Consider the following 8,345-nt stretch of genomic DNA (forward strand, 5'->3'; position numbering starts at 1 on the left):
AGGCTGGCCTCAAATTTATTCTCCCTTGCCTCAGCCTCCTGAGTGGACACTAGCAGTTGACTAGTATATTCACACCGTCATGCAAGAGAGCCTCACAAATTTTTTCATGGTATAAAACTGAAACTATGCCCATTCAATAAAACCTTCCCATTCCTTCTCATATACATACACACACATACACACACACACACACACATACACACACATATAGCGCTGTTCCAACATACATAATACATGTCTGTTCATCTCTATCACATTTATTTAATGAAGATATATCAATACACTTGGAAAGACAGTAAAAAAAATCAAATTCCTAGGCCCTGTCTCAAATTTACAGAATCTGAGCACTGATGACTAGTATTCTGTAGTCTAACAAATTTCCCATGTGATTCTTGGCAAATCTTTGGGAAGTACTAGCTTACACAATATAACACACACTTAGGCCCTCCATTTACAAGTCTCTCTAAATCCCCACTCAAGTGGAAATAACCCATAAGCATAAAGATTATAAAGAGGATGCTGTGACAGTGGCTGAAGTCCATTAACACACAATCCAGAAAACACCATAAAAAGTGTATCACACTGCGACCTCCAAAGGAAACGGAATCACCAGTCCAGAGTACTAAAGTTAATAGTAATAATATGCAATTATAGGCTTACTGGCCCCCTTCCACAAGATGCCTACCACTTCTCTTTAAATTCACTGAAAACATGCTATCCACTTCATGGGCTAATGAAGGACAAACTGCCAACTACAGTTCTGTCTATATTTTTGTAAACCAGAGCTGTCAATATTGTTTTGCACCAGGGTCTTCTCTGAAGTATTTTGCTTTATTATCTAAATGCAACGTTTTACAAAAACTAAAGGTGGCCACATATGTGCTTGCACACTTCCTCCAATAAAAGCAAAGTAGAATCAATCAAAAGTTAAGTAGACCAAGAGATCTTGATAGATATACTTTGTTCTAAAGAGCACTCATAAATGGAAGGCATTAAATATTCAAAGTCACTCTGGGTGTGGTGCTCTGTGAGTTCAAGGCTAGCCTGGTCTATTTATTGAGTTCCAGGCCAGCTGGGGCTACAGGGAGCCCCTGTCTCAAAAAGACAAAAAATTAAAAAAAATAAAAATAGTTTTGGCTTCATATTTTGAACTAGAGTGCTTGGCCTTTTGGCTACGATGTAGGGCATAATATGAACTAAAATAATAGGAATGTTTAGAACATCTGTGGACTTTGAATATTTATTTATTATTTATTTATTTGTCTGTCTTTTTGAGACAGAGTCTCCCTGTAGCCCCCAGCTGGCCTGGAACTTGTTATGTAGACCAGGCTGGCCTTGAAGGCTTACAGAGATCTGCCTGCCTCTGCAGCTCAAGTGCTGGGATTAAAGGCGTGCACCACCATGCCCAGCAAAACTCAGTTTTTTTTTTTAAATTTATTTATTTTTAATTTTATGTGTACATGTGTATTGCCTGCATTTGGGTGCACCTGTGTCATGCAATGCCGTGAAGGTCAGAAGAGGGCACTAGATTCCCCTGGAACTGGAGTTAAGGTCAGTTCGTAGCTGCCATGTGGGTGCTGGGAATTGAACCCCGGTCCTCTGCAAGAGCAGTCAGTGCTCTTAGCCGTTGAGCCCCAAAACTCACTTTTTAAAAGTACATATCAGAGGTTTTCCAACTCTAGTATACATAAAACCCCTCAGGGTGCTTTTGAAAGGGAAAATCCCTGGACTTCATCTCCATAGATTGGTCATTTCAGAGTGGGGGATAGTGAACTGTATCCTGGAATCTGTATTTCCAATACATTCTGTTGACACTGGTTTTTTTTTGAGGATCACGTATTTATTTATTTATTTATTATATCCTAGAATTCCAGCTGAGTCATTTTATTTATTTGTTTGTTTATTTATTTATTTATTTATTTGCCTGATTTATTTTTAGTGATGCTGGGGACTGAGCCCAGGGCATAATGCACACTAGGCAAGAACTTCATTACTGAGCTATGTACTGAGCCCTGAAATGAAAAAAACATTTTAAAAGAGATTTTAATTGTGTATTATATGCATGTGACAGAGCCCAGAGGTGTTGGATCTCTTGGAGCTGGAGTTACAGGCACCTGGAGTCACCTGATGTGGGTGCTAGGAATTGAACTTAGGTCCTCTGGAAGAGCAGCATGTTCTCTTCACTGCTGAGTCATCTCTACAACCCAAGAGATGATACTGTTTAAAAAATATTTTATGGGCTGGAGAGATGGCGCAGGGGTAAAAGCACTGCCTGCTCGTGCAGAGGACCTCGGTTCGACTCCCAGCACCCACATAATAGCTAACAACTATCTGTAACTCCAGTACCAGGGGATCCGATACCCTCTTCTGATCTCCATGTGCACTTACATGTATGCAGGCAATGACTCATACACATGAAAAATTTTAAAAAAATGTTATTTTTACCTTATGAGTATATTGCTTGCATGTATATAAATGCACCTGTGTTGTACAATGCTCTTGGAGGTCAGAAGATGGTGTTGGATCCCCTGGAACTAGAATCACAGATGGTTGTTAGCTGCCATGTGGGTGCTAGGATTTGAACCCTCTGCAAGAGCAGTCAGTGCTCTTAACTGCTGAGCCATCTCTCCAATTCCAAGGTGACATTTTAAATTTCTTATTATTTATATGTGTGTCTATATATATTATGTGTGTGGGAACACATGTGCCATGATGTGTGTATGGAGGTCTGAGAACAACTTATGGGAAATGGTGCTCTCCTACCATGTGGGTCCAGGGGATTGAACTCAGGTCTTCTGGTTTGGCAGTGGCTTACATTTACCTTATGAGCCATCTCACTGCCTCATGGACAAAATTGTGATTCATGCCGTTCTAAGGTTAGTGTTCCAAAGGGCTTCAAGAGATTTAGTTACATATTTTAGTTGTAAGCTTTATATTTTCCTATTTTTTCTTCTGGATATGAAAAATAATCCTGGGAGAAAAAAAAAAAAAAACTTCTTGTATCATGTCTCACCGTAAATACATATTATAACTATCTCCATCGCCAATTGTGTAAATGCAAGGTCAAAATACTTATAATTCAAAATTCTCGATATTTTGCCCACTAACTACAAGACTAACCTAATCTTTAGTAATTAAGTCAATCATCTCAGAGCAAAGGGGCCACTAAAGGTAAAGTGTGACCTCCCTTCTTCAACATAAGTAACTAAGCAGCACTGATTCTTGCCTAAATTACTGGTCTTTTTATTAGTTCAACAGTGTTGTATACACATAAAGGTAGAGAGTCTAGTCCTGAGAAGTGGGAAAGTTCTGATTCTTACAAAGGGAATTAACATAAAAATAATTGGTCCAATTTGACCTATTAGCTTTTAAGTTTTCAGTGATGGGATACAGAATGAAAATGACCATCTCTATAAACATTCATATCAGTAATAAAACTATCATGTAAAAAGCAGCAGGCATGTTAGTATATATTTGGCTGTCAGCAGGCTTCATATCTCCCTCATGTATGGTTGCTTCACACATGAACCTTACCTTTATCTTTTCATTAATGCCTCTATTAATGAGAGTAACAGGGGCTAGAGAGATAGCTCAGTGGTTAAGAGCACTGGCTGTTCTTGCAGAGGACCTGGGTTCAATTCCCAGTACCCACATGAGGTGGCTAATAATCATCTGTAACTCCAGTTCCAGGGAATCTGACACCCTCTTCTGACCTCCTCAGGCATTGCTCAACAGGGGTGCACTTACATACATTCAGGCAATACAATCATACACATAATTTTTTTTTTAATTAAAAAAATGAGAGGGTAGTTTTCTGTTGGATACTGCCCTTTTAACTGTACTTCAAGTATACAGTCTATACACGTGTATGGTGTTCACAGGACAAGTCTTGGCACACAAAAAAGCTGACACTGAGCTTTAAAAGCATTGGTCTCAGAGACACATGGAAACCACTAACAAACCACAAGGTACAAAGAAGCAGCAGTGTAGTAGAAAGAGCAGGGCTTTTGGGTGAAGACTAATAACTGAAGGTGCTCATGGGAAGACAGTGAAGAAAGGTGTAACAAGATGGTCTTCTCTTGGACATCTGCACTGCACATGGTTAGCAGAGGCCTCAGAATTTCTCAAGTAAGGATACCACTATACCTCAACATCTCCTAGTTTTGCCTATGAATCTTTTATTTCCAATAGATGCAGGATTTGAGCAACAAATCTTAACTTTATTGAGCTTTTGTTTCCTTATATGCAGCCCCCCCCCAAAAAAACCCCTCCTATATAGCAATACCAATCCATCTCACAAAACGACAGGAGCAAATGAGCTGGTGTTTACCATGTGTACTGCCAGCAGCCAGGACAACTGTGTAGGTGGCCAATGCAACTGAAGAGTCAACAATGAGTTTAGAATACAGAGAACATTTTCATGTGGGGGATCAAAAGCAAAACAGCCTGGTGGCACCAGCCTTTAATCCCAGTACTTGGGAGGCAGAGGTAGGTGGAGCTCAGGGAAATTGAGGCTAGCCTGGTCTACATAGCCAGTTTATGGCCGTTGGCTCCCAAAAAAGCAAGCCCAAACCCAAGCCAAACCAGGAGAACAATATAAACTGAAGGGACTAAAAAACTAAATAAAACTTTCCCAAAGGTTTTCTTAAGTTTTGTTTTTGTTTTTTTTTTCCATTCTTAAAAGCATATAACTAAATCCCAAGTCTCACCATAGTAACAAGCTTATAAAGGCACTGCCATCTGCAGGCCATAGACATGGGATGCTTGCAATGGTTATTTAAAATGAAGTTTCATATCAAAACTTTTCTCATGAGACTCCTAAGCCTTTCCAAAATATGTTTATTTTTAGCGTTGCAAACTGGTAGATGAAGCTCCATTTGTTGAAGTTCTGAAATGGACTCCTGAGTAAAATAAAATTATTTTTTCTCTTCACAGGATTGCTGCTTAGAAATCTGAAGAAAATTACCTTATGTTAAGTTCTACACTGTGATCATACCAAGGTCACCCCTGAAGAATATGAACATTTTTTTGTCTTATATAGCCTTCAGCAGTGGGGGATCTTGAATGGCCTGAGTTGACTTTGAGTTTCAAGAATTAAACTTCTCACACTTTTAAAAAGCAGAACTTATGAACAGACTATTGACTTAAAAGTCAGTTAATCTGTCAGTGCTTCCTTTAAACATGTCCTCACAGGCATGCAACATAGAGCGCTTATATCTAGAAAAACGCCTTCCATTGAGCCTTGCAATGTGGTCTGGCTCTCCAGCACATTCTACAGGGAAAATAAGTTTCTACATTTTAGGTTAAGAGCATCCATGTGTCAGAGGTCCCAAAGCACATACAAAGGGTGAAAGATGAGCTCAAGGAAAGGCAAAGAAAGAAGGAAGAAATCCATGTTAACCTCTGGTCAAGGGAGCTCCAAGCCCCTCAAGGCAAAACTTGGGCTTTGTTTCAAAAAGTTGACACACGGTTACTTTTCACACACAGACTGATACTCAAACATTAGATGTAGGGTTGTCAAAAGCCGTCAGGGTCTGCAGAAGCATCTTGTTACGAACTGCCAAGGGACTGCCACATCACAACGCAGTATGAGAACCTAGCAGGCACAGGGGGAGCATCTGAGCGATGGTTCCTGCAGCTCCCTGGACCAACACTTCTAAGTCAGGAACAGCAACAGTTTACAACGAGTAAGCTTAGATTAACCATCCTCCTGTAAGATTCCAGGGCATTTCACATGATCCGTTATGCCTCAGGGAAAACATTCTATGCAGAGTGAAAGCCATAGCACGACAATTAATGGCAGGGTTCCCAAAGCGTGGAACGCACAACTTCAGGAGAACAAGGACACAGTGTTTATTTTAATTGACAGGTATTTATTTTTTCTTTATGAGCATTAGAAAAATAACTGGCTTTCCATTATACGGTGTGCGGGGGGTGGGGGAGGGGGGGAAGAGTCATTTAAGAGGAAAAAAATTAACATTTGGTTAATAGTACAGAGGGTCCGCGGACTGGAAGGTGCAGCGCGAGGGTCGGAAACTGGGGAGTCAGGGTCCCACACACAGCCCGTTCCTGGGGAAGCGTAGCGCCCCGCACCAGGACCCCAGAAAGCCAGCAGGCTCCGGCGCTGAGTCCGCGCGAACCACAGCCACAGCTTGTCCCATCCCGAGCCCGGGGTCCGCGTCCACAACGGGGGTGGGGAGTCCACACCACAGGGAGACCCTCGACGACGCGGCCCGGGGGACAGCGCTCCCGAGGCCTGCGGGCGCCGACATCGAGGCCCGTCGCCTCCACCCGGGTTCGAATCCCGCCTGTGCCACAGACTCTCCGACTTCACCGACTTGAGCGCGGGCCATGCGGGCTGCGGCCTACAGAGAGGCCGCGGGGGCCCTGATGGACTCGGGCCGCGCTGCATGCCGCGGCCTCACAGCCCCAGCCAGGCCTCTCCGCCTGACAAACCCGAGGCGGCCGCGCCCCGCACCGGGCATGCGCAGCACCGCGCGCGCCCGGAGCCGAGAGGCCGCGGCCGCGCGTCGAACGGGCCCTCCCGCCACAGCGTCCCCCTCAACCGCCTGCCCATCTGCCCTACGCCTCGGCGGACGGCCACCGCTTCCCGGCACTCACCGCTACCAGCGCGGCGGGCTCCCCGCCGCTCCTGCGCCTCAGGCCCGCCGCTGCTGCTCGGCCTCAGCCCACCAGCCCGCCGTAGGACAAAGGCGCCACCAACCGACCGGCGCGGGCACGAGGCAATGGCGGCCGGGGCGGAGTGTGGAGGCGGGGGCAGAGGGCGCGCACGCACTGGCGGGCGCGGTAGTGTCGTAAAGAGCGTGTGGGTTTACGGCAGGGCTGAGTTGGGGCGTCCATCTCCTTGGCGATGAGGGCGAGGAAGAAGCTCTGAGGCGGCGGTTGAGCACGCCTGTGGTTGCCTAGTAACGGCGTCCTGGTTGGAGGACTGGCTCGCGCCCGCGTTCCTCCGAGGACTTGAGACAAGCCTGGTGTTTCCAGCACGCATTCCTTCCTCGGTTGTGGAAACAACACTTAAATCCCAGACACTTCAGTCCTGTCCCACGAGAACTGTACACGTGTGTCTTGGAGACTAGTATGTGTCGTACCGAGCGTAGTACACGCGTATATTGGAGACTAGCATGCATGGTCCGGAAACCTCCTTATCAGCCAGGAACAAAGAGCAGAGAGGCGGAGAAAAAGCTGCATTTAAATTTACATTTAAATAAGTTGTGTATCCTATTAGTTTCGCAGAGAGGCAAAGAGCTTGTAGAGATAGAGTCCCAGGGTCTTCTTGAATTATTTAGTTCTTTCTGGAATATTCACTGTCAAAAGCAAATTCCCCAGAATGTAGCTGTCGACCGTGAAGCATGTAAAGTTGTTGCATTTTTTATTCCTTCTATAGAGTTTGTCACAGAGAATGGAATTTGCTCGCACAATTGTAAATACACTTTATTAAGCATAGCCATGGCTACACGAATCATGTCGAGCAACTCCTCAGATCCCACGGGGCAGGCTTTTCTCGTTGTGAATAGTGCAGACTCAGTAAAATGGTGGCTTGAACACTGGCACAGGCTTGGTTTCTTTGAACTTCGACTCCCATGTTCACTCTGAGCTCATTTACTTATTTGTTGTCCATGTACCTACCACAAAGGCCCCTGTGACTTGGCCTGCAAGTGGGTAAAGGTGCATTCTGCCAAGCCTGATGACTTGAGTTTAATTCCCCAGGACACACACACACACACACACACACACACACACACACACAAATGTAAAAACAAATTTAAAAAGACTCTGTAATTAGTTATATACCTACTTGCTAAGCACCATCCTTGGCAGATGCAGACACGTCTCTTGGAGAAAACAGTCTAGTGGAATGGAAGAACTTAGGTGGGAAAAAAACCCGGTACTTCTTTGTGTAACTGCAAATTGAGATAAGCGCTGATGGGAGGAAATAGGAATTCTCAGAGGCGTACAACCACGACCTCAGTTTACACACAGGCAAAGTAGTTGCTAAAAAAACGACAATAAGACCATATGAAATTAGAGATCAAAACAAAGTCTGTCAAATAATAGGTAGTCCATAGAGATTCATTATTATTTTTTCCTCTCTAAAATAGGTCCAAATATATGAAAAATTAAGGAGAATCATGTTCGATTATTAAGACAAGCTAAAGGATGGGCAGGATGTGTGCTGTTGGTAGAGTGCTTGTGTAGCAAGCAGGAAGCCCGGGGATGGATCCCCAAGCATTGCACAAACTGTTGTGATATTGCGAGCCTGTAATCCTAGCACTCAAGAGGTGAAGGCCGAGGGATCAGGAGTTCATGGTCATCCTCAGCTACAT

General features: G+C 44.2%; 1 protein-coding gene across 2 annotated transcripts in view; it reads right to left on the reverse strand.

The window, feature by feature from the left end:
* The window catches only part of Ncoa5 (nuclear receptor coactivator 5), a 38,922-nt gene extending 32,153 nt beyond the window's left edge, over nucleotides 1–6,769 (reverse strand). The window contains exon 1 of one of the 2 annotated variants that reach the window (XM_008854611.3): nucleotides 6,622–6,769. The gene's annotated coding sequence lies outside the window, so the exon portion shown is untranslated. The remainder of the gene's footprint in view (nucleotides 1–6,621) is intronic. The other variant, XM_029556934.1, reaches the window with a different exon arrangement.
* Nucleotides 6,770–8,345: the final 1,576 nt, after the last annotated feature.

This window comes from Nannospalax galili, unplaced genomic scaffold (assembly GCF_000622305.1).
Source record: "Nannospalax galili isolate Female #2095 unplaced genomic scaffold, S.galili_v1.0 scaffold2227, whole genome shotgun sequence".
Classification (NCBI taxonomy): domain Eukaryota; kingdom Metazoa; phylum Chordata; class Mammalia; order Rodentia; family Spalacidae; genus Nannospalax; species Nannospalax galili.